Here is a 9097-nt window from a genome sequence, read left to right as displayed (position 1 = left end):
CCCCGGCAGAACAGCTCCGCCAGAGCCCTAGATTGATTCCGCCAAGGTTCCGCCTCGTGGCGGCGGAGTTTCGTTCCGTAAGCTTGCCCACGATTTTTTCCAGGGGAAAACCCTTCATATAGCAGAAGATGCACGCCAGAAGGCCACCATAGGGCCCAGGAGATAGGGGGCCGCACCCTAGGGGGGCGCCCCCTGTCTCCTGGACAGAGTGTGGGCCCCCTGGCCTATTTCTTTTCTCCAAAAATTCTTATTAAATCTAAAAAGTTGTTTCGTGGAGTCTCAGGTATTTTGGAGTTGTGCAGAATAGGTTTCCAACGTTTGCTCCTTTTCCAGCCAGAATTCCAGCTACCGGCATCCCCCCTCTTCATGGTAAACCTTGTAAAATAAGAGAGAATAGCCATAAGTATTGAGATATAATGTGTAATAACAACCCATAATGCAATAAATATTGATATAAAAGCATGATGCAAAATGGACGTATCAACTCCCCCAAGCATAGACCTCGCTTGTCCTCAAGCGGAAGCCGAAATCGTAAAATATGTCCACATGTTTAGAGATAGAGGTGTGGATAAAAATAAAATACAGTCATGAGGGCATCATGATCATTCTAATAACAGCAACATATAAGGATTTTGTCGTACGATTTCCTATGTTCAAGTAATAAGTAATTCACAATGTCAAGTATGGTTCAAAAACTTCATTGGGAACTAACAAACTATAATCTCAGTCATTGAAGCAATTGCAATTTATAGTAACATCAGAAAGAGTCAATAATAGAGCTTTTCAGCAAGCTCACATACTCAACCATGTTGTAGTCCCCTATAATTGTTAACACTCACGCAATACTTGTGGTTATAAAGTTTCAGCCGGACATTGAGAAAGATAGGGGCTTATTGTGTTGCCTCCCAACATATTCACCTTTAGGTGATGTCAACAATAATAGCCTATGCCAACTTACATCCAATTGGATATATGTATCATGATCTTTCAAACACGAGGAGATTGCCAAAGGATAAAAAAATAAAAAGGGAAAGGCGAGTATCACCTTGACTCAAGCAATAAAGTAAAAGATAGGCCCTTCGTAGAGGGAAGCAGAGGTTGTCATGTGCATTTAGGGTTGATGCATGAAATCTTAATGCAAAACAACATCACTTTATATTGCCCCTTGTATGTGGACCTTTATTATGCAGTCCGTCGCTTTTATTACTTCCACAACAAGTTCGTACAAAGTTTATTTTCTCTGCACTAATAAGTCATACATATTTAGAGAGCAATTTTTATTGCTTGCACCGATGACAACTTACTTGAAGGATCTTACTCAATCCATAGGCAGGTATGGTGGACTCTCATGGCAAAGCTGGGTTTAAGGATATTTGGAAGCACAAGTAGTATCTATACTTGGTGCAAGGAATTTGGCTAGCATGAGGGGGAAAGGCAAGCTCAACATGTTGGGAAGGTCAATGACAATATACTTTAACTGAGATGTCGGAAAACATAAACCATTACGTTGTCTTCCTTGTCCAACGTCAACTCTTTTAGCATGTCATACTTAATGAGTGCTTCACAATCATAAAAGATGTCCAAGATAATATATTTATATGTGAACCCCTCTTTCCTTATTACTTCCTATTAATTGCAACGATGACCAAGGCTACGTTCATCAACTCTCAACAATTTTTATGCCTCATACTTTCTATGTGTGAAGTTATCACTATCCATAAGATCAATATGAACTCTTTTGTTCTTTCTACTTTCTGAAGATCATAGCAACATAGTAAAGCCCTTGACTCAACACTAATCTTTATTATAGATAGCACATGGACTCGATTACATAAAGAGATCACAACGAAAAACTCAAAACTACTTGATATAAAAACTTCGAACTAATAGATCAAGATACTACTAAAAGGATCGAACTAAATAAAGCGGTAAAGATAGGAGTGTGATAGTGATACGATACCGGGGCACCTCCCCCAAGCTTGGCAGTTGCCAAGGGGAGTGCCCATACCCATGTGATTATTTCTCCTTCTTCACGGTTGGTGTCATGATCTTCTTGGCGATTATGCCCTTCAGGATACAGTTCTCCTCCTCGAGCTTATTGACTTGTTGTTTGAGGTCCATATTTTCTTTACGGAGCTTTCCCGTGACAGACAAAGCTCCTTTTACCCAAGGATGTTGCATAGCTTCTGGAGAACAAGTGAAACTCTTTTTCATATATTCAGAAGAAAGAAATCCGGAGTTGAAAGGAGTGACCGAAGTAGGGACAGCCAGGCTAGGTAGTTCCCCCATAGTGAATTCAGCTTGGAGGCGAGAGGTAACTTCTTGATCTTCCTCCATGGCATCTATCCTTTTCAGATCAGCCTCCATCTCATCCTCCGTTGGATGTCCAAAGTGATAGGCATCGCTATTTGCTCCTGGACCTGGCGTTGGGTAAGACACCCGGCTCTCCCCAACTGATTCCTGAGAAGACATCTTGCTTAATTCTACAATAGGAACAGCTCGAAACGAAAACAGAGGATATTTGCGTGATACGGTGGTCAAAACCTTCGGGAGTATAAATAATGAATTTTTACCGACCAAAATACGTAACATACAAGAAAATGGAGTCCGGGAGGCACACGAGGTGCCCACGAGACAGGGGGCGCGCCCTACAGGGGGGGCGCCCTCCTCTCTCGTGGGAGCCTCGTGTCCCTTTAGGACTACTTCTTTCTTCCTAAAATCCTTAAATAATCCAAAACTGATGAAAATTGCCATTAGAGTTGTTTTGGAGTCGGTTTACTTACCGTACCACGTACCTATACCTTTTCGGAGTTTGGAACGTTCTGGAAAGTGTCTCTTATGTATTCCTCAGGGGTTATGGTTTCAATAATATTAGTTTCAACATTGATAGGATTACCTGAAATATAATGTTTAATTCTTTGACCGTTTACCACCCTCGGATTTGAGCCTTCAAAGTTGTTGATTTTTATAGCACCAGAGCGATAGACCTCCTCGATAACATAGGGACCTTCCCATTTTGAGAGAAGTTTTCCTGCAAAAAATCTTAAACGAGAGTTGAACAATAACACATAATCTCCTACGTTAAATGCACTCTTTTGTATCCTCTTATCATGCCAGCGTTTGACTTTTTCTTTGAAAAGCTTAGCATTCTCATATGGTTGGGTTCTCCATTCATCAAGTGAGCTAATATCAAATAACCTTTTCTCACCGGCAAGTTTGAAGTCATAATTAAGCTCTTTAATAGCCCAATATGCTTTATGTTCAAGTTCAAGAGGTAAATGACATGCTTTTCCATAAACCATCTTATATGGAGACATACCCATAGGATTTTTGTATGCAGTTCTATAGGCCCATAATGCATCATCAAGTTTTTTGGACCAATTCTTTCTCGATCTATTCACAGTCTTTTGCAAAATTAATTTGAGCTCTCTATTGCTCAACTCTACTTGACCACTAGACTGCGGGTGATAAGGAGATGCAATTCTACGATTGACATCATACTTAGCAAGCATCTTACGGAAAGCACCATGAATAAAGTGTGAACCACCATCAGTCATAAGATATCTAGGGACTCCAAACCTCGGAAAAATAACTTCTTTAAGCATTTTAAAAGAAGTGTTATGATCAGCACTACTAGTTGGAATAGCTTCTACCCACTTAGTAACGTAATCAACAGCAACTAAAATATGTGTATAACCATTGGAGGCAGGAAAAGGTCCATATAATCAAAGCGCCAAACATCAAACTGTTCAATAACAAGAAAATAATTCATAGGCATTTCTTGACGTCTAATGATGTTACCTATTCTTTGACATTCATCACAAGATACGACAAACTTACGAGCATCTTCAAAAAGAGTAGGCCAATAAAAACCAGATTGTAGTACCTTGTGTGCAGTTCTATCTCCAGCATGGTGTCCTCCATAGGATTCAGAGTGACACTTGCGTAGGATTTGTTCCTGTTCATGCTCAGGCACACAACGTCTAATAATACCATCTACTCCTTCTTTATAAAGGTGTGGATCATCCCAGAAGTAATGTATTAAATCATAAAAGAACTTTTTCTTTTGCTGGTATGTGAAACTAGGCGGTATATATTTAGAAACAATGTAATTAGCATAATCAGCATACCAAGGAGCAGTACGAGAAGCATTGACGACCGCTAATTGTTCATCAGGAAAGCTATCATTAATAGGCAGTGGGTCATCAAGAACATTTTCTAGCCTAGACAAGTTGTCTGCAACGGGGTTCTCATCTCCTTTTCTATCAACAATATGCAAGTCAAATTCTTGGAGCAAGAGAACCCATCTAATGAGTCTAGGCTTAGCATCTTTCTTCTCCATAAGGTATTTAATAGCAGCATGATCAGTGTGAATAGTAACTTTGGAATCAACAATATAAGGTCTAAACTTATCACATTGCAAACACAACTCCTAAGAATTCTTTTCAGTGGTAGCATAATTTCTCTGGGCAGTATCAAGAGTCTTGCTAGCATAATGGATAACATTCAATTTCTTATCGACTCTTTGCCCTAAAACAGCCCCTACAGCATAATCACTAGCATCGCACATAATTTCAAAAGGTAAATTCCAATCAGGTGGCTGAACAATAGGTGCAGTGATCAAAGCTTTCTTAAGTGTTCCAAATGCTTCTACACAATCATCATCAAAGACAAAAGGAATATCATTTTGCAATAAGTTAGTCAGAGGCCTAGAGATTTTAGAAAAGTCCTTAATGAACCTCCTATAAAAACCGGCATGACCAAGGAAACTTCTTATACCTTTTATGTCCTTGGGACATGGCATCTTTTCAATAGCATCAACTTTGGCTTTATCAACTTCAATACCTCTCTCGGAGATCTTGTGCCCCAAGACAATGCCTTCATTAACCAAAGTGACACTTTTCCCAATTCAGGACGAGACTAGTGTCTTCGCATCTCTGCAAAACTCGATCAAGGTTGCTCAAACAATCATCAAAAGAGGATCCATAGATGGAGAAGTTCAAAAATCAGAAAATATAGCCATCATGCATCTTTGAAAGGTAGCAGGTGCATTACATAAACCAAAAGGCATACGTCTATAAGCAAAAGTACCAAAAGGGCAAGTAAAAGTAGTTTTAGATTGATCCCCCGCTGATACAGGTATCTGAGAGAAGCCAGAATAACCATCTAGAAAGCAAAAATATGTGTGTTTGGATAGCCTTTCTAGCATTTGATCAATAAAAGGTAAAGGGTAATGATCTTCCTTAGTAGCTTTATTTAACTTACGGAAATCAATTACCATCCTATAGCCTGTAATAATTCTTTGCGGGATCAATTCATCTTTATCATTAGGAACAACGGTAATACCTCCCTTTTTAGGGACACAATGGACAGGGCTTACCCATTCAATATCAGCAACGGGATAAATAATACCTGCCTCAAGGAGTTTTAGTATCTCCTTTCTTACCACTTCCTTCATTTTGGGATTTAATCGTCTTTGAGGATCTCTAACTGGTTTGGCATCTTTCTCCACTGAAATTTTGTGTTGACATAATGTGGGACTAATGCCCTTAAGATCATCCAGGGTATATCCAATAGAAGCTCGGTGCTTCTTCAGAGTTTTCAATAATCTTTTCTTCTTTCTCTGAAAGGTTAGCACTAATAATAACAGGATATATTTCTTTTTCATCAAGATAAGCATACTTAAGATTATCAGGTAATGGTTTGAGTTCAAACATGGGATCACCCTTGGGTGGAGGGGGGTCCCCAAGAATTTCAACGGGAAGATTATGTTTCAGCATAGGTTCTTGTTTAAGGAACACTTCATCTATTTCTTCCATTTCCTTCATAAACATACCGTTTTCATAGTCTAGCAAATATTGTTCTAACAGATCAGTTGGAGGAACAGCAATGGAAGCAAGACCAATAATTTCATCCTTACTAGATGGTTCCTTTTCACGATGTTGTCTACTAAACTTGGCAAAATTAAACTCATGAGATGTACCGTCTATGCCAACAGTGACAACCTTCCTCTTACAACCAATATTAGCACTAGCAGTATTCAAGAAGGGTCTACCAAAAATAATGGGACAAAAATCATCTTGTGGGGAACCAAGAACAAGAAAATCAGTAGGGTATTTAATCTTCCCACACAAGACTTCAGCATCTCTAACAATCCCAATAGGTTTAATGGTGCCCTATTGACAAGCTTAATAGTAACATCAATGTCTTCTAATTTAACAGGTGCAATATCGTGCATAATTTCTTTATAAAGATCGTAAGGTATCGCATTAGCACTAGCACCCATATCACATAAACCATGATAACAATGATCTCCTATTTTAACAGAAATAACAGGCATGCCTACAACAGGTCTACGTGTCTTAGTATCGGGTCTAGCAATATTAGCAGTTTCACCCAAGAAAGAGATAACATGCCCATCTAAATCCTCATCCAAAAGATCTTTAATCATGGCAATACCAGGTTCAACATTAATTTGCTCAGGAGGTGTATAAGTCCTAGTATTACTCCTATGAACAACAGTCGAAGCTTTAACATGATCTTTTATCCTAACAGGAAAAGGAGGTTTTTCAACATAAGCAGTAGGAATAATAGGATCACTATATGTAATAGTCTTCTCTTCGACTGTAATAGGTGCAACTACTTTCACTTCAACAAGAGGATTATATTTAAACCACTTCTCTTTAGGAAGATCAACGTGAGTAGCAAAAGTTTCACAAGAAGTAGCTAAATCCACGGAAAGCATCGGTATCCATAAAAGATTTAACACAATCAAACTTAGGTGTCATACCTGACTCCTTACCATCGTTGGAACCCCAATCTTCAGAGTTGTGTTTAATTCTTTCCAATAAGACCCATTTGAAATCAATAGTCTTCAGCATATAGGAACCAGCATAGGAAGTATCGAGCAAGTTGCGATTATCAAGAGAAAGCCTAGCATAAAAATTCTGAATAATCATTTCCCGAGAGAGCTCATGATTGGGGCATAAATACAACATTGACTTAAGCCTCCCCCAAGATTGAGCGATGCTTTCTCCTTCGCGAGGCCAGAAATTATATATGTAATTACGATCACGATGAACAAGATGCATAGGATAGAACTTCTGGTGAAATTCCAACTTCAATCGCTTATAATTCCAATATCTCATATCATCACGTAGCCTATACCATGTCATTGCATCTCCCTTCAAAGATAAAGGGAAGACCTTCCTTTTGACAACATCATCAAGAATACCTGCAAGCTTAAATAATCCACAAACTTCATCCACAAAGATAAGGTGTAAGTCGGGATGCAATGCTCCATCTCTTGCAAAAGGATTAGCTAGCAGTTTTTCTATCATACCCGAAGGAATCTCAAAGTGAATATTTTCGTAAGGTTCAGTAGGTTGAGGAGCATCTCTTTGCTCTTATGGTTGGGGTGAAGATACCCCAAACAAGCCCCTCAAAGGATTAGTTTCCATAGTGACAAGTAACAGAAAATTTCAGCACACTATATAAATGTTTCCTTACCAAGTTCCACTCACCAAGAGCGCTACGGTCCCCGGCAACGGCGCCAGAAAAGAGTATTGATGACCCACAAGTATAGGGGGTCTATCGTAGTCCTTTCGATAAGTAAGAGTGTCGAACCCAATGAGGAGCAGAAGGAAATGATAAGCGGTTTTCAGTAAGGTTTTCTCTGCAAGCACTCAAAGAGTAGGTGATAGATAGTTTTGTGATAAGATAAATAGTAACGAGCAAAAAGTAAATAAAGTAAATAAAGTGCAGCAAGGTGGCCCAATCCTTTATGTAGCAAAGGATAAGCCTGGACAAATTCTAATAATGAAGAAGGAGCTCCCGAGGACACATTGGGAATTATCGTCAAGCTAGTTTTTATCACGTTCATAAGATTTGCATTCGGTACTTTGATAATTTGATATACGGGTGGACCAGCACTTGGGTACTGCCCTAACATGGACAAGCATCCCACTTATGATAAACCCTATTGCAAGCATCCGCAACTACAAAAAGGAGTATTAAGGTAAACCTAACCACAGCATTAAACATATGGGTCCATATCAACCCCTAACGAAGCAACGCATAAACTAGGGTTTAAGCGTCTGTCACTCTAGCAACCCATCATCTACTTATTACTTCCCTATGCCTTCCTCTAGGCCCAAATAATGGTGAAGTGTCATGTAGTCTACGTTCACATAACACTACTAGAGGATAGACAACATACATCTCATCAAAATATCGAACGAATACGAAATTCACATGACTACTAATAGCAAGACTTCACCCATGTGCTCAGGAACAAACGTAACTACTCACAAAGCATATTCATGTTCATAATCAGAGGGGTAATAATATGCATGAAGGATCTGAACATATGATCTTCCACCAAGTAAACCAAATAGCATCAACTACAAGGAGTAATGAACACTACTAGCAACCCACAGGTACCAATTTGTGGTTTTGATACAAGATTGGATACAAGAGATGAACTAGGGTTTTGAGATGAGATGGTGCTGGTGAAGATGTTGATGGAGATTGAACCCCTCCCGATGAGAGGATCGTTGCTGATGACGTTGGTGATGATTTCCCCCTCCCGGAGGGAAGTGTCCCCGGCAGAACAGCTCCGCCAGAGCCCTAGATTGATTCCGCCAAGGTTCCGCCTCGTGGCGGCGGAGTTTCGTCCCGTAAGCTTGCCCACAATTTTTTTCCAGGGGAAAACCCTTCATATAGCAGAAGATGGACGCCGGAAGCCCACCAGGGGGCCCAGGAGATAGGGGTCGTGCCCTAGGGGGGGGGCTGTCTCCTGGATAGGCTGTGGGGCCCCTGGCCTATTTCTTTTGTCCAAAGATTCTTATTAAATCTAAAAAGTTGTTTCGTGGAGTCTCAGGTCTTTTGGAGTTATGCAGAATAGGTTTCCAACGTTTGCTCCTTTTCCAGCCAGAATTCCAGCTGCCGGCATCCCCCCTCTTCATGGTAAACCTTCTAAAATAAGAGAGAATAGCCATAAGTATTGAGATATAATGTGTAATAACAGCCCACAACGCAATAAATATTGATATAAAAGCATGATGCAAAATGGATGTATCATCCATCATAACCCCTA

The sequence above is a fragment of the Triticum aestivum genome, chromosome 3B (assembly GCF_018294505.1).
Source record: "Triticum aestivum cultivar Chinese Spring chromosome 3B, IWGSC CS RefSeq v2.1, whole genome shotgun sequence".
In the NCBI taxonomy this organism is placed as follows: domain Eukaryota; kingdom Viridiplantae; phylum Streptophyta; class Magnoliopsida; order Poales; family Poaceae; genus Triticum; species Triticum aestivum.
This window is presented reverse-complemented; position numbering follows the sequence as displayed.